The 18964-nt window shown below is 39.8% G+C and overlaps 1 protein-coding gene across 6 annotated transcripts in view; it reads right to left on the reverse strand.

Annotated features, from left to right (window-relative positions):
* The window catches only part of LOC139280789 (protein kinase C and casein kinase substrate in neurons protein 2-like), a 147316-nt gene that overhangs the window by 84699 nt on the left and 43653 nt on the right, over positions 1-18964 (reverse strand). The gene's annotated exons all lie outside the window — the stretch shown is intronic.

An 18964-nucleotide genomic window follows, 5' to 3' on the forward strand; every position in this document is an offset into this window, starting at 1 on the left:
ACAATGCAAAAAGATTTTATTAAATAGTTTTATGAGGAATCTGGCTGAACCACAAAGATGACTATAGCAATTAGCTTCACTGAGAGCTAGCCTTATATACGCGAGCCTAACCACTAAAATTACACATCCAAAAGAAAAAAAGTAATTGTCTAGAATTAATGCACCAAATCTATCTTTCAGGTACAGCATAGATAGCCAACTTTTTCACTGTGGGAATCACTAACCCAACGAGTACAACATGCAGTAAAAAAAAAAACTCTTAAATCCTTTATTTCCCTTAACTCCAACTCAGTCTCACTTCCTGTTTAATCAAAATCTTCCTGTGTTTAACTCTAATTCTCAGTCCTCATGGTGCTTGTTCCAAACAAGCACATCTTGTTTTGAAGTAACAAGGCATTGACTTAGCTCACAAGGATTCTACTCACCATTCACTAAAAGCTGCCCAAAATTCACGTGACAATGTATAGGGAGGACGGAAGCAAGACAGAGAGGCAGCACATACAGGAGAACTAAGTTGAATTGCTTTTAGACTTGCAATCAACTGTTGGTACAGGTAATTAAATGCCTTACTACTTCTCAGGAAAAAGTTATTTTGTGTTCTTCTGCGCTGTGTGTTGAGGTATGATATGTACCCCATCATAACCCAAGATAAACCTCCCATTTCGGAGTGTATGCATCCATTTCTTCTTTGACAAGCTTAATCAAGGACTGTCCCTCTTCATCTCCAGACTTTCATCCCAACTTCTTGCTTTAGCTGCCCAAGTAGGGTCTGAAGATTGATGCTAAATCCTATGTTTCGTCTTCAAACATTATGGTAGAGTTTGAGATAGGTTGCGCTGGTATTCGTTCAAGATTGGCCAAAAGCGTAAAAGATCGAGGAATTTCAAGTGCAAGTTACTGCCAGAACAAATTGAGTTTGAGATTTACACACTGGTTTCAAATCATGCTGGAAGCCGGCCACACCCACAAAACTGATCACTCTCCCAGATTGAGTGTCCGCCAATTGCAACTTTTCAAAGAGGCTCGTCAAATTTTGGGGTGGTTTTGGCGCAAAGACACTCGTAAGCACATTTTAATTGTTTTTAATTATTAAAAAAATAATTGAATTTACTAAGAAACTGACTAACATATGCTTATTTTTTTTGATAAACCCATATTCAGCTGTATAAATAGAACTGCACCAGATTACTACTCTTAAATACATCAAGGAATATTTGCAAAGGAAAAAACACAATTACGCTCTAAAACACTACCCAATTGCGCTGGTTCATGAAAAATTTTACATTTGTGATTATGTAAATGAAATTGAGCGGAAACTTGAACCATAATTTGACTTCAGAAATTTTGACCAGCTTGCCAATTGTGCAAAAAACAGAAATTCTATCACATTGTCTTTACTCCACACCCCAAACATCTCTGAATATATTTTATCTTTAAAAAAAATTGATATATATTGTGTACAAAAAAATTCAAAATCATATATGTTGTGTAAAGGAATCATTTTGATTAATGATTGCTGACAAAACTCAAGAAAAACAATGCAGGTTGAACCTACCTTTTCCGGAACCCTCAGGACCTGGCTTGTTCTGGATACGGGATTTTTCCGGATGAGGGATGGTCACGTTAAATTGGATGCTACAGGCACTGAGAGCAAGGGGATATCGGGGCTGGTTGGCTTGGGGTTGGGAGTGCGGCAGGGAGATCATGGGGGGAGGGGGCTGCACCGCGGGGTCAGGCCAGCGATTGCAGGATTCAGCTGCGAGGAAGGACTTCAATTTGTTCATGTCAAAGTTCTGCACATGCGCCACCCGGTGGCTGAAGAGGGGTGGTTCCGGATAAGCGAGTTCTGGATAAGGGAGGTTTCAACCTGTATTTACGATTAAGATGTACTTATTTTGAAGAGCTAGCTAACCTTGTAATAGTTATCCTTCTCTAACGCAAAAGACACTTGTTTTCTCCACATGCAACTTTGTCCACTGCTGACTTCAACAAAGAAGTTGTATAAGAGAAGTGTTGGCTTCCAAGACCAGAAGTGTCATTTTCAATGGGAACTGCTGTGGTACACACTGCAATTTATGTCAGATTAGAGTTTTTCCTAAAACAGTGCAAAAGTTTCTTTAAGCAGTACCCATAACTTTGAACACTGAACAGTAATTCAAAGATTGCAGAAGTTATGCCAAATTAGCCGCTCAAAAGGTCTAAATGGCCCTATTATCTGCTAAAAATCATCAAAAATTCAAAATGCATCAAGTCTTCCTAAAATCTGTCTATTAATTGTATTTAAATAGCACTCTAACATATTTAAAGATTAGATATAGGAATAGATTTAATAAATTAGCAGTCCTGATGCAGAACTTCATATTATGTAAGCACATAATCATAAATTCACGTGCAGAGGTCAGTCTGCCCTGCAAGATTTTACACCACTATTTTTTAGTGCCATGTGTTGCAAAACCAAATGGCAAAGTATCAACCACAACGACTGCTGACAGTAGCGAGATATAAAATTGAATAGATAGTCATTATCTCGGTTCTGATGTCTGTATGAACTGTTGTTACAAATTTCAACCTCATTTGAACAATTGTGTTACAGCCTTTTGTTACAGCCTTGTAATATTTGCAATTGATTTATTTCATATTCTGGAACTTCCTGTATGTTCTACAGAATGAAATGCTGTGACACTTGTATGACAGACGTATTTTATGTTAACAGAATTTCAAAGGGATAGAGTAAAAAGTATAAAAATGCATAAAGTGAGATTAGATTTCAAATATAAAAAGTCATAAATGAGAACAAACTATACTGAACACCAGGAATTATGAAATCTTACAAGCTGTGATACAAATGGATCAATGTGCTACTGTAATAATAAACCAGTTCAAAGCTAGCTTGCGGGCATTATTGAGGAGTTACGGGTACTGAAACTGGTATCTATATATGGTATGGAGTTATGATACCTGAGCTATACCACTGGCTGTGTCTTGCGCAGAGATTGGCAATAATGGAGCAGTGAACTGGTGTAAAAGTGCCCATTCCCTGGTTGGTTTCTTTTTTTTTTATTAGGAGAGAGCTGTTGGGAATGTTGCATTTCTTCTAGCATTAAAATGATTCAAAAGTACATTTAAGAAATGTTAACTTTGTTCTGGGCTGGAGTTAAACACACCCAATGCAAAAGGCGATTTCACATCTTTTTACTTTAGTATATTTGGAAGTTGTAGTGTCGATCTAACTCCTGAGTTACACCATTGGTTTGTGTCCATGTGCTTATGAAACTGCTTCGCATTGACACAAAGGGATGTTATAGCATGACTAAGAGAATTAGATACTGTTGTAATTTCTGTAAAGAAACTGCTCAGAGTGATACGTAATAAAGTGGAAAAATATAAGCAGTTTGAAAACGGTATTGATTTTTGTCTAGTAATATAATAAAATCGCAGCCAGCTGTTGGGAAATTGACTGCACCTTAATTTTGCTGCAATAGAATCTTATGCCACTAATGTTTATTCGGAGAATTCATCTAAAAAATGCATTCACAACTTCGATTTATTCGTCTGGTCCAGCATCCACTGCAACTCATTTGTTACATCCCAAATCAATTACAACCAGACAGCTGCTCCTCTGCAGTGGTTGGATGATTTATGGAATTTTTGAAATATTCTGCACCAGTCAGCATAGTTCAGAAACATAAACCATCCTATGCAGGACTGATGAGAATTAACAATTCCTGGGCTCAACAATAAATCAGTAAATATATATTGGTTACATTTCCTAAGACCTATGTAATTAAGAAGTGGCAGACCACATTTCTGGATCACTTCAATGATGCAACTCAAAAAAGAGCTCCAGCACCATGGCAACAAGAGAAATGTGCTCTTGACCACCCAGATGCCATATTCCCAATTTCAGTCTTACTATCTTGAGGAGCAGAACTGCTTAAACACTTGGGATTGGGGGGGGGGGGTGTGTGCAGGGGGACAAGAGATACTTTTTGCTATTGTTATGCATCCCTTAACAACTAGTTTCAGGTCACTCTTGGCAAAGGCCAGGGAGTACACTGTTTGCCCATTCAGCCAAAAATGATATGTAGAGCAAGAAAATCCGCAAGGAAGAAATGGAGAGAATAACACGTCTTTTTTTTTTAAAAAAAGCATTGAACCATTTATTCCACAACCTCACAGGAATGGAAAATTTGAAAGCTTGTCTCAGCTGTACAGCATGAAAAGATAACCCAACAAGTACTGGAAAATTATAGTGTTAAAGCCCATTTTAGCTATCAATTAAAATGAAAATTGAGCTACAAGTGTGTTTTTAAATCAAGGCCTCAAGAACTTGTTAACCCTTACAGAAAACAAGGAGGCTACTTGTATAGCATTACATCCATTTAAGCTGCCAACCTGAAATCAAACCACACAAAAACTCACTAGATTTGCCCTGTGCATCCACATGACATGTATCAGTGACCTCAAATAGATTATTGCTAATGCACCTAGCATTACAAGCATGTGACCCTTAGCAACATTTCTGAATTTAATTTTTCTTGGTTGCCAAAATTGGCTCAGAAGGAGGAAGCAAATAGTAATGATTGATGGGTGCTTTTGTGACTGGAAAGCTGTTCCCAGTGGGGTACGGTAGGGTTCTGTACTAGTTCCCTTGCTTTTTGTGTTGGATATCAATGATTTAGACTTGAATGTAGGGGAGTATGATTAAGAAATTTGCAGAAGATACAAAAATTGGCTGTATGGTTGATAATGAGGAAGAAAGCTGTCAACAGCAGGAAGATATCAGTCAACTGGTCAGAAAAGTGGAAAATGGAATTCCATCCGGAGAAATGACAGGTAATGCATTTGGGGAGGGCAAACAAGGCAAGGGAACACACATTAAATGGTAGGATACTGAGAAGTGTAGAGGAACAAAGGGACCTTGGAATGCATGTCCACAGATCCCTGAAGGTAGACCAGGTAGATAAGGTGGTTAAGGCGGCATACGGAATACTTGCCTTTATTAGCCAAGGCATAGAATACAAGAGCAGGGCTGTAGTTTGAACTGTATAAAACACCAGATAGGCCACACCTAGAGTACCGCATGCAGTTCTGGTTACCACTTCACAGGAAAGGTGTGATTGCACAGGAGGATACAGAGGAGATTTATGAGGATGTTGCCTGGACTCGAGAATTTTAGCTATGAGGAAAGACTGGATAGATTGGGGTTGTTTTCTTTGGAACAGAGGAGGCTGAGGGCAGACCTGATTGAGGTGTATAAAATTAAATGGGGCCTATTGAGAGCGGATAGGAAGGACCTATTTCTCTTAGCAGAGGGGTCAACAACCAGGGGTCATAGATTTTAAGTAATTGGCAGGAAGTTTAGAGAGGATTTGAGGAGAAACTTTTTCAACCAGAGGGTGGTGGGGTTCTGGAACTCATTGCCTGAAAGGGTGGTAGAGGCAGAAACCCTCACCACATTATAAAAGTACTTGGATATGCACTTGGTGCCGTAACCCAACAAGGCTTCAGACCAAATGCTGGAAAGAGGATTTAGAATGGATAGTTCTTTGTCGGCCGAAATGGTCTCCTTCCGTGCTGCAATTTTCTAAGATTCTATGATTGCATTAACCTTATCAAATACCATCACTTTTACCTCATGACAAATGGATATCCTTTACTGGCTGTAAACTCTTGTGAACCATCATGCAGCCTTGCAAAATCATTTAAAATAAGTATTGAATTATATAAGAACAGGTCATTTAGCTAAAGCCTGTTGTCATTTTATACTCTGCAATGTTGATAGTGGTGACACAAACTTCAAAAACGTCTTCGCAATATTGCCCTAATGCAAGTAGCATGAACTACCTCCGCCCAAAAAATCGAGGGGTTGCTTGTTCAATAGGAGATGGGATTTAGCCCACAACTCCTTGGAGGCTCACATGTCATAGGTTTGATGTTGAGCTAGAAGTCAGGTGTTTCCTCATGAAGGATGGCATAGGAAATAACGTCACTCCAGGAATGCTTTTGCACAGATGCCAATGGTCACTTGGTGACCTGACAGCAAATAATTGCCCAGAGATTGAACACTGTACATCAAATACATTTTTTCAATTTTTTTGTTCATTAGTTTTCTTTTCTCCTCTCCCCCGTAAAGGCATTGGTTCCTTCCTGCAGTATGGTTCCATAAGCACCGGGTATCTCCAGAATACTGGGTATCAATGCTCCCTTTAAGCTGCGCGGCGCTCCAGGGAACCCGCGCAGCCGACTTGCCAATGCAAGAACTGCAGACGCGCAGTATCTTGAATGGCCGAAAAATAATTAGAGAACATTGCTGGGTATCTCCAAAGCAAGTATATCCTTTCGTAAATACGGAAACCAAAACTGCACGCAGTATTCCAGGTGTGGCCTCACCAATACCTTGTACAGCTGGAGCAAGACTTCCCTGCTTTTATACTCTATCCCCTTTGCAATAAAGGCCAAGATACCACTGGCCTTCCTGCTCACTTGCTGTACCTGCATACTATTCTTTTGCGTTTCATGCACAAGCACCCCCAGGTCCCGCTGTACTGCAGCACTTTGCAATCTTTCTCCATTTAAATAATAACTTGCTCTTTGATTTTTTTTCTGCTAAAGTGTATGACCTCACACTTTCCAACATTATACTCCATCTACCAAATTTTTGCCCACTCACTTAGCCTGTTTATGTCCTTTTGCAGATTCTTTGTGTCCTCCTCACACATTACTTTTCCTCCCATCTTTGTATTGTCAGCAAACTTGGCTACGTTACACTCAGTCCCTTCTTCCAAGTCGTTAATATAGATTGTAAATAGTTGGGGTCCCAGCACTGATCCCTGCGGCACCCCACTAGTTACTGGTTGCCAACCAGAGAATGAATCATTTATCATGCTTGGTTAGATCACACTTGGGGAATACTTTATACAGTTCTGGTTGCCATATTATAAAAAGGATAGAGGGGCATTGGAGAGTGCAAAAAAGAATGATGCCAAAAATGCTAGGTTACACACATCGGGAAAGGATGAACAAGCTGGGTCTCTTTTCTCTTGGAGAAGGCTGAGGGGTGACCTAATAGAGGTCTTTAAAATTATGAAACATTTTAACAGACTAGACAGGGAGTGTGTGTTTCCACTTGTGGGGAAAAGCAAAACTAGAGACCATCAATATAAGATAGTCATCAAGAAATCAAATATAGAATTCAGAAGACACTTCTTTACCTAAAGAATGATGAGAATATGGAACTTTGCCACAGAGTTTTTGAGGTGAATAGTATAGATGCATTTAAGGAAGAGAATATAGGGTTATGCTGATAGTTAGATGAGGAAGAATGGGAGGAGGCTCGAGTGGAGCATAAATGCCGCATGGACTGGTAGGACCATATTCTTTGTAATTCTACGTAACCAACACCACCAAAAACAGGTTAACTGGTTGTTTAAGTTCACTGCTGTTTGTGGGGCCCAGCAGCTTGAAAATTAGCTGCTGCATTTACCTACAAAACAATGACCACACTTAAAAGTAACTCATTGGGTATAAAGCACTTGGGACAACTTGTTCTTTATTTGAAGAGAGAGTCCTTTATTTCAAACCCATATCACAACAGTGCAGTCTAAAGTACTGTTTACTATCCTTGTACATACAGGTTACGTATGCAACGTAGCATAATTTACAATAAGCATAGTCATCACAAATCCATTTCTTACATGCTGTAACTTGTGCATTTACAACATTAGGAAGGTTTCATGGAAACTTAACACTCATCAACTGCAGATACAGATTACGTAATTCTTTGTAATACGTCCAAAAAGCCTACTGACTATAAATGGATCCGCAAGAAGTTTTCTAATCTTTGGATATAGTCCACTATAAAAAAAATGTATTGTGAATCAATTTATATTACAACCAAAAGTGAAGAACAAAGCATGCAGTGGGGATTAAAACTGTTATTTGAACTTACTTCAACAACTCGCTATTTCTTTTTCTAATTAATTGTCAATAAACCTGTTCGTGTAGTATTTACAAAATGTCTGGTGTAACAGATATTAATTGTTTTCTGAAGTGATTAGTATTGGAAATCCAACATATAAATCCACTTACTATAAATATGTCTATTGTTCACCCAATAGAGACAATCCCAGATTATTTTGCATTCAAGATCTTCACTTCAATTTATAGAAGGTACAAGCTTGTCTATGGGAATTGGCTTTTGAATTGGGCAAGAAAAACATTATCTGATGAAAGCCAGAATTGTAACAGTGCTTAACTCGGAGAACAAGAACCCTTAATTTTGCAGAATGAAAATTAATCTACTATTTTGATGCCAACTATAGAACATGACAAAGAAGTAAACTTTAGAGAAAAAAAACATGCATCTTTATATTCCTACACACCACTAAGTACGATCAATCTAAAATTATTTGGTGGCAGCACAATTTTTTTTTTTAAAACAGATGCTCGTCAGATTTTTGACTCTGCTCAATTGTTATAAGATGTGTTAGCAAACCTGTTCACTTGAACCCTTTTTACTTACAACTGTTGCTATACTTAGATGACATTTCACAGCCTTCTCTCTCATTTCAGTGCTCATCACTTGTCTGGCAAGTCAAACAAACTCAGTACAGATATATACAATACAAAAGTTGTGCAACTATATTGTCCTGTGGACACTCCCTAAATTCTAAAAAGGCTAAAAAATGTGTGTGTTTCAAGCTTGAAACAGATGATCTTACACAAGAAACTGAATCTCTCAAAAGGAGCCACATCATTTCTAGTAATTACTAGGCGACACAAGTATAACTAAATGAAGACATTGCAAATGCTGTTGCGGTGCAATTTTCTGTGCAGGTCTCCTGTTTCTACGGGCTCAATTTTCCCCAACCCCTTTTTTCAGCGCACTTACCCTGAATGCCCGCTCTGCCGAGTCTCCAGTGTCCTAGCGCAGCGTACGTAGTGCAGTGGGGGGGGGGAAGCAACAGCCCAGCGCTGAAACCAGTGCTGGCTGCTGCGCACATGCACAGTGGTGTCGGATCCGATGTACGCGCATGCTCAGTAGCACTGAAACTTGGGACTTGGCCATTTTTAAAGTTCATCGAAGAAAGTCAAAGCAGGCAGCACAGCAGTTTGCAGTTCTCTCTCTCTCTCTCCAGATGGACCACACCCAAAGGTCCTTTGTCCTCTCCTCCACCTCCTTGGGTCTAGTGACCTCACTCCCTCCCTTCCTCTCCCCCACCCACCCCCCCCAGGTCTTGTGACCTGCTTTCCTCCTCTCCTCACTCCCCCCCCTCCCGTGCCGCGTTCAGTCACTGTGCTTCGCCGCACCCCCATGATGGAGGCCAGCATCTCGCTACCCCGCCACTGACGCCGCGTTCCGTCGCTGTGCTTCACACCCCCCCCTCCCAATTCATTTGCAGCCGCCCCTAGCCCTAAACGACTGAACTCCTGGTGCGCTGCCTTCCCGGGCCGACTTTAAAGATTAAAGATGAAGGTAGGATTTACTTGATTTCTATTAGCATGTTACTTGTTTGTGCTTTTCTTAGCAATGTTTGGTGTTTGGTTGTTCAGTTTCAGGTCCTTTCCGGTTCCCTTCCCTCCCCATCCCTGCCCTAATGTCCGCCGATGTACTAATGTGCGCTGCTTTCTTCACTGCCCGCAATGGTTTTCAGAGCTGCCCACATACGCTGACCTAAGTCGATTTGGAGTAAGTTTTAGCTGGCCAAAGTGGCATAGATGGCCAAAACTGGCATAAGTCGCTGGGAACGCCCCCTTTAGAAAAAAAATATAACTAAAAAAAAATCGTACCTAACTAAGTTACTCTGGAACAAGTTTATTGGGGAAAATGGCATTTTTCATCTTACGCCAGAAAAACCAACTTACTCCAAAAAAATTGGAGCAAGTCATGGCCAAAATTGGGCCTTACAATTCTGCTAACACTGCCTTTTCAATGAACTCAACTAAACTTCACATACAAAGGGTTTGTGCAGCCACGTGACTAACTAAAACCTTTTAAGGTTTTGCAAGATTGCTACTTGGGATAAGCAAGAATCAAAGAGGAAAAATAATGTTAAAATTCTTCACTGATCCAAGAGGGTGATTCAATAAAACAGACAGCACAGTGAAGCAGGACACATTATACATTTTCTGCCATCGTCCAAAAAGTGCACAATGTGATTGAAGAGGCGTTGTCAAGAATAGGTGGTGCAAAATCCACAGCAAACAGGACAGAGCTGAAGGAGGATTCAGAGTAGCGGTCCTTAGATTGAAGGGAAAGGAACATTAGGAGAAAAGGATTACAGAGAAAAAAGAAAGTAACATTTGTAACTGCACTACACAAAAATGAAGATATCCTTTGTTAAGATATAACCAGTCAGTTCTCCACCATTCAAAACATTTTGATAATGAACAGTGCATAACCCCCCTCATCCCCACCCCAAATCAGGATCTGGTTACAGAAAATTCACGTTCATGATTTTTAAGTCACTGGTCAAGAAACTAATCATAAAGCATAACTTTTCCACGTCGCTATATGGACAACCATTAAGCATTTCTGACCCAATTTTATCATTTGAATCTTTTTTTCCCCCCCATTTAGTTTTCTCTTGACCCCTTTTCATTGTCTTTTTTCTAAGCATATAATCATTCAATTTTGCATGTTTCATTTTGACTAAATTTTCCTCTTCCCTCTCAGTTTATGTATTTACAGATCCTTACAACACTGTAGCCCTGATTTGCCACTCAGTGTTCCCTTTGAGCACTGCTCTCCAATAGGAATAATAGACGCTCTCTATGTTCTATCAGGCCAGGCCTAATTACAACAACTTTCAGAGCATAATTTTTGGCCCTTGTTTTACAGTGCAAATAACCCCAACACTGCACTGTGAACCATCCCCTTCCCCACAGAAATATCTGAAGGTGGCAGAACTGACTAGAAACATCCGATGGACACATGCAGTTGACACTGTAAATTAAAATAAATCAACTTTCCCAATACTTGTTTTTAACATCTATATTGCACGTGTACAGTATTTTGGTCTTGCTGGGTAATTTCACAAGTACATTTTGCACCAGTGTTAGGTATTGGGGCTTTGTCTTACAGAAATGTAACCCTATGTGCATACCCATAGCATTTACTACAAGTCTATTAACTGATCAAACAAATTGAGTGGGTTTCAGGCAAACATTTCACAACAACCTATCACTGAAAAGATCAAACATTGATGAAAGGTTAAAGATAATCTTTCAGTGCTTATTCCTGGACATTTAGCTATGGAAATCCTAAACCTTGGTGGATCAAACAGCTCTCTAATTTACTTCTCAATTTAACAACCTATTCATATTATCAAGAATTTAATACATATAGTGCCTGAAAAAATATATGTACAGGGTACTGCAAAACAAGAATAACCATGAAAATAATTCAACCCCTCGGAAGAGTTACTGAACCCAATTATCAGTTTTAATTGAACAAGATAAACAATACAAAATTGCACATAGCAAAATATTGCAGATGTTAGAAATCTGAAACAAAAACAGAAAAAGCTGGGAATACTCAGGTCAGGCAGTCATCTTTTCAAGAATACGACTTGAGGAAAATCTTAAGACCTGAAACGTCAACTGACTGACTTATGTTTCAAAGCAAGATTGCAGTTGTTTGTCTCGAATTTTTACTTATGATTGTGAATTTCTTAGTAATACCAGTACACTGGACAAAGAATCAGGAACAATTTTAGATTGTTATATTATATTGTGTTCGCAGGACTGCTTTGTTTTACTGTTCTTAAACAAAACAAAGAAAAGTGTACGGAATATAATTTCTAGTGCTTGCTTTAGAAATAGTTGCATCTTAAAAGGCAGTCAAGAATTAACAAAATAAAATATAACGGCAATCAGAAAAGTAGCAGATACATTTTAAAAGGGACAAGTATAAAGTCTGTATTAGAAAAATGGTTACATAAGGCGGCCATGGATGGTGTTGAAACAGTTGACGGGAGGGAGTTGAAAGATTGAGGTTTTAACAGACTCGGTATTTAACATCTACAATCACTGCCAAGTATCAATCAACAAAAACAGAATGCGGACGTGTATAGTCAAAACAGTACAGAACTGCTCAGAAGTAATGCTTAAAATGTGCAGTGCTCTGGTCAGATTGCACTTTGAATACTGTATTCATTTTGAATTACTAGGAATAAAAAAAAACAGGAGACACATTCAAGCCCTGGAGGAGACAAAGAAGAGCCAAGAGCCTGTCCCTAATGTCAGAGGATTATACTGTGAAGATTCAACAGACTTGGGAGGTGACTTTCCATTGCCATGGGTTGGCAGCAAAAAACATACACAGCAGGCTTGGATGTCACATTCATTACATAGGTTTCTATCTTTTTCACTTTCTTGAAACACTTCTTTGATTAGTTATAAAAATATTGGAGATGGGAAAAATAGCTGTTTGGTGCTGAAACCTGCAGGAATATGCCCAACCCGATTTTAAAGGCAGAATCTAAATAAAGTGTCTCCAGATTTATGAGTGCAGCAAGAGATGCTGCTTTAAGAAGTAGGGGAAAGGAGGATTACACTGTCTGGTATTCCAGGGCACAGCCCACAGAGAGCAGTCACAGAACCTGGCAGAAGTGGTGGAACGTACCAACTCAGACACGGACACAAAATCTGGAAAAGAGTTTTCTGGCCTGAAGAAAATAGCTAGGTTAACAGAACCCATCACTACTTTATACCAACTAGATGGATATAAAGTATGCATGCCACAAAGTTGTTCCTCTCAGACCCTTATACACCAACTACTCTCCCCTGCAAAGCACTCAGACTGCCCGGTAACCCTTTGAATGTTTACCATGCATGCCTTTACCGCATTAGGGTACAGTGCTACTGATCACTAAAACTGTTTGCACACCTGAAAAGATTTTCACACAAATTGTTCTTCTGACAAAACCTAACTGCACACCATGCATATTCACATACTACAAAAGGATGTTATTCGATGTGCTCTTAAAACTTCCAATACATTAACACTTCTTTTCTACATGCAGGTAAAGGTTCCATGCAACAAAGGGGAGCAGACCAGAACTGGAGGAGTATACTGCAGCTATAAACCTTTGACTGTCTTCAACAATGTCACATTTGAAATTCTAGGCATTACGAGCATAAAAGCAGGGTGAATTAGGGACTTTTCCCAGGATGAGGGCTAATCCTTCTCGTACTGTTTCTTCTCCGCCTACTCATTCAATCTCACTAGTAGCCCGACAATGACTCAAGCACACCACAGTAAACAATATATCATTGAAATTTTGCTAACAAGAGCAGTTTGCAGTCTGCATTCTAGTATATTTCTTCTTCTCTATCTATAATTATCTCCTAGGTTAGAAAAAAAACAGCATCTCAATAGCTGTGTTCACTCATTCGGTCTATTAGAAGCACCATCACTTCTACGTGTACCCTGGATTAAGTGGTGCCACCTCCTTCATTATTACAGGTCCTGCTATTTAACAACGTTTCCAATTTAGCACCTTTCATACTCATTGTAATTTAAATATTAGAAACCAAAGTAAGGTCACAATCTCCTGAAATGCCATGATCTTTTTCTACCCCCTTTCTCTGCCATTCTTCCTTTCCCAAAAGCACTCACTTTGCAACTGCATAGCTGCCAGGCTTACTTAAATAGCCTCTTCTCATGGGAGTCTAGACAGTAAGTGCTGGCAAACTATTCAACAACCGAAGTATCACAGCCGAGCCCAATTCAGCAAATGCAGCTCAAAAATTACACTGAATAATATATCCTGTGTCTGCTTTTTAATGCTGCAAGACAATTAAGCTTTGTTAAAACCTTGTTTTTACATCTCTTACTTGCCGTTTGTGAATCCATGTGTTAAGACACAAAGAATTATGTTATACACTTTTGATTTCTGTGCCATAATACAAATACACAATGTGTTACAAGAACTGTTATGTATGCAACACCTTGTAACCAGCGTTCTACTGCCACCAGAGGGCGCATCTGTTGGAGTCCCAAGGGATCCCAGCATCCTTTGGGAGCACTACATATAAGCAGGCCTCCCATACTGTGCCAGCACTCTGGAGTCAGAATAGAGACACTAAGGTCACACTTGCTCAAGTCTACAGTACTCAGTCACATTGCTTTATTTGAGACATAAGAACAGAACATAGTGACTGATGCCAGGCAAAGCACCTTCATATAGCCTTGTATGAGGATTTTAAATTTTTTAAAGTTACGCACAAATAGTGAAAATAAACAATAAAAAATAAATCTTGCTCCTTTGACAATATTATTCAATAAGAAGCTCAAATCAAAGCATTCAGATTGAAAATACATCCCTGAAATGTGTATGAATAAAACAGTTAAAAAAATCAAAAGAGGACAACACAGTATCTCAGCATCTTGTGACGTAATGAGTGTGACAGCCAATATAAACTGCATCTAATGTTGGCTTAAGTTCACTTTGGGGAGATTTTTTTTAATGTAGATAAGTGAACACCACAGAATGTAGCCCAGTCTGGATAATTCTAGTCTGAATCCTTGCATCCAGACAATTCGATAGCTAAGCTTAATCATATTACTGTGAAATATTAAATTTTTTAAAAAAATTTTTGATCTAGCTTGATACTTTATTTTGGGCATTACAGATGAGAAAAAAATGGTGGCCATTTTTTTTCTCAAAAAATGTATTGAGTGAGCAGGCTCGAGGAGCCGTATGGCCTACTCCTGATTCTTATGTTCTTATGGTTGGTTCATCATTTCCTCTTTTTTCATATTATTTAGGTCTTCCTGACTAGTCATTCAGGATAGTTTTTCCAGAAGTCCTTATACTTTCCCATTTGACAGTTTTCTAAATATTTATATTGCTTTTGAAATGTATATTCTCTATCTCTTTAGTTCTGATTTGATGCCATTATTCTTTGAGCCAAGTGTGATAGGAAAAATGTGACTGGAATGTTGACCTTAGTAATGTTAACAGATAAAGCTTGACTGAAAAATCATGACAGCTGAAGTAAGGTTAAACTGTATAGGAACTTTGCACCATACACAAGACTATATGTAATCAATAAATTCAAGTAGAATTTGATTGCTAGTGGTACTTTGGTCACTTTACTAGGTTACATTGCATAGACATTCCCCAATCATCATGTTAAAAGTAGGGCACCATTAAAACTGCAGGAAACAAAAACATTTACTTACTATAAATTTCACAATTTTGAATGCTAAATTGACTATCCAGAAGATTTCAGACTTCAAAATGTTATACGTTATGTTTAAAATTAAACCGGCTATGTCTAAACACATTCCATTCTCCAAAATGACAATTCTTGATCCCATTAAAGTGATATGGCCTCAAGAATATACAGATAGAGCATCTGAAATCCGGAAACCTCGGAATAAAGGCCGTTCCGAAATCTGGAAATACCCAAAATCCGGAACATCTTTCTGACATCCCGAATCCGGAAACGCCCGGGCCGAGGTTCAGGTGTTTCCGGATTCCATAACGTCTTTTCAACATCCAGAATCCAGAAACCTCTGGGCCGAGGTAAGGGGGAGGGGCGGCAGTTCCGGGTTCAGCAGCGGGTCAGGGGTCGGGAAAACTTGCATTGAAGACCCGCAAAAAAGTTTTTTTTTTTTAAATTCTTTTTCAGCAATTTAGTAGGTAAGGGTTTTGTGAATTGTTTTTTGTTGGAATTTTTGGGGGGGGCGTTTTCCCCCTCCCTAGGCCCAACTCGCAGCAGTAATCGGTTTTAAAAAATGTCAATTTTCGGAACATTTTCCGGATTCCAGGCGACCTGGATCAGCGCGATGTCAAGATTTCGGAACATTACGAATTTCGGGCGCTCAGCCTGTATACATTATTGTCTGTAACAGTATATTTATGTTTCATTGCCCAGCTTAATTTACTACTTTAAATACAACCAAGCAATTGATTTATTCTAAATCATGTGCACCCCTCCCACCGCGCACCCTCCCCCCCCCACCCCCACCAGCACAAAAATCATTGCAACAATAGTCTAAACAAAAAAATAATGTCCAATGTTAGCCTTCATTCTGTAAATCTAGCAATCAAGGAGTAAAATAATCCAACCGCTGTATCTTAGGGACAGCAATCTGTGTAACTTGAAACTGATACCACTTCTTTGAGGTTCCTGATTACAATAGGTGTTGGTGTACAATGGCAACAAAACTAAGCCTGGCTTCGCTCATCATAGGAACCAACTAGGGAGCTGGCCATCCTAGACTGGGTGATGTGTAATGACAAAGGACTAATTAGCAATCTTGTTGTGCGAGGCCTCTTGGGGAAGAGTGACCATAACATGGAACAATTCTTTATTGAGATGGAGTATGACAGTTAATTCAGAAACTAGGGTCTTGAACTTAAGGAAAGGTAACTTCGATGGTTTGAGGCGTGAATTGGCTAGAATAGACTGGCAAATGATACTTAAAGGGTTGACGATGGATAGGCAATGGCAAACATTTAAAGATCACATGGATGAACTTCAGCAATTGTACATCCCTGCCTGGAGTAAAAATAAAATGGGGAAGGTGGCTCAACCGTGGCTAACAAGGGAAATTAAGGATAGTGTTAAATCCAAGGAAGAGGCATATAAACTGGCTAGAAAAAGCAGCAAACCTGAGGACTGGGAGAAATTTTGAATTCAGCAGAGGAGGATAAAGGGTTTAATTAAGAGGGGGAAAATACGAGAAGAAGCTTGCCAGGAACATAAAAACTGACTGCAAAAGCTTCTATAGATATGTGAAGAGAAAAAGGTTAATGAAGACAAACGTAGGTCTCTTGTAGTTGGATTCAGGTGAATTTATAATGGGGACCAAAGAAATGGCAGACCAATTGAACAAATACTTTGGTTCTGTCTTCACGAAGGAAGACACAAATAACCTTCCGGAAGTACCAGGGGACCGAGGATCTAGTGAGGAGGAGGAACTGAAGGATATCCTTATTAGGTAGGAAATTGTGTTAGGGAAATTGATGGGATTGAAGGCCGATAAATCCCCTGGGCCTGATAGTCTGCACCCCACAGAACTTAAGGAAGTGGCCCTAGAAATAGTGGATGCATTGGTGATCATTTTCCAACAGTCTATCGACTCTGGATTAGTTCCTATGGACTGGAGGGTAGCTAATGTAACGCCACTTTTTAAAAAGGGAGGGAGAGAGAAAGCGGGTAATTATAGACCGGTTAGCTTGACATCAGTAGTAGGGAAAATGTTGGAATCAATCATTAAGGATGAAATAGCGGCGCATTTGGAAAGCTTTGACAGGATCGGTTCAAGTCAGCATGGATTTATAAAGTGGAAATCATGCTTGACAAATCTTCTGGAATTTTGTGAGGCTGTAACTAGTAGAGTGGACAAGGGAGAACCAGTGGATGTGGTGTCTTTGGACTTTCAAAAGGCTTTTGACAAGGTCCCACACAAGAGATTAGTGTGCAAAATCAAAGCACATGGTATTGGGGGTAATATACTGACGTGGATAGAGAACTGGTTGGCAGACACGAAGCAGAGAGTCGTGATAAACGGGTCCTTTTCAGAATGGCAGGCAGTGACTAGTGGAGTGCCGCAGGGTTCAGTGCTGGGACCCCAGCTCTTTACCATAACATTAATGATTTAGATGAAGAAATTGAGTGTAATATCTCCAAGTTTCCAGATGACACTAAACTGGGCGGCGGTGTGAGCTGTGAGGGGGACGCTAAGAGGCTGCAGGGTGACTTGGACAGGTTAGGTGAGTGGGCAAATGCATGGCAGATACAGTATAATGTGGATAAATGTGAGGTTATCCACTTTTTGGGCAAAAACGCGAAGACAGATTATCTGAATGGCGGCAGATCAGGAAAAGGGGAGGTGCAACGAGACCTGGGTGTCATGGTTCATCAGTCATTGAAAGTTGGTTTACAGGTACAGCAGGCGGTGAAGAAGGCAAATGGTATATTGGCCTTCATAGCTCGGGGACTTGAGTATAGGAGCAGGGAGGTCTTGCTGCAGTTGCACAAGGCCTTGGTGAGGCCTCACCTGGAATATTGTGTTCAGTTCTGGTCTCCTAATCTGAGGAAGGACGTTCTTGCTATTGAGTGAGTGCAGCGAAGGTTCACCAGACTGATTCCCGGAATGGCTGGACTGACATATGAGGAGAGACTGGATCAACTGGGCCTTTATACATTGGAGTTTAGAAGGATGAGAGGGGATCTCATAGAAACATACAAGATTCTGACGGGATGGGACAGGTTAGATGCGGGTAGAATGTTCCCAATGTTGGGGAAGTCCAGAACCAGGGGACACAGTCTTAGGATAAGGGGTTGGCCATTTTAGGACTGAGATGAGGAGAAACTTCTTCACTCAGAGTTGTTAACTTGTGGAATTCCCTGCCGCAGAGAGTTGTTGATGCCAGTTCATTGGATATATTAAAGAGGGGGTTAGATATGACCCTTACGGCTAAGGGGATCAAGGGGTATGCAGAGAAAGCAGAAAAGGGGTACTGAGGGAACGATCAGCCATGATCTTATTGAATGATGGTGCAGGCTCGAATGGCCTACTCCTGCACCTATTTTCTATGTTTCTATGTTTCTATTGATCAAAGCTCTGAACCACAATTTAACTGCATAGTTACTTACTAACACATAGGCTGTCCTGCAGGTTAGACAAGTGTCAATGTACATGACTATTTCAATTTATGGCAGCTCACGACTACTTTTTTTGCCTGCATTAAACAATGACACAAAATTCAAGGGAATAGATCCCAACTGCAGAAAGCTTCACAAGCCTTAGACTTCCTTGGACTGATTTAGCATATTGCACTGTTAGTGGCTCGAAAGGATCCAGTGACATAAAATGCATAAATGACCTCCAGGAAGATATTCCAGTGAAGAGGAAAGGGTGTAAGAGAAAAGATAGTTATCCGTGACTAACTAAGGAAATTAAGGACGGTATCCAATTAAAAATAAGGGCATATGAAGT

Source organism: Pristiophorus japonicus, chromosome 15 (genome assembly GCF_044704955.1).
Source record: "Pristiophorus japonicus isolate sPriJap1 chromosome 15, sPriJap1.hap1, whole genome shotgun sequence".
Taxonomy (NCBI): Eukaryota; Metazoa; Chordata; class Chondrichthyes; family Pristiophoridae; genus Pristiophorus; species Pristiophorus japonicus.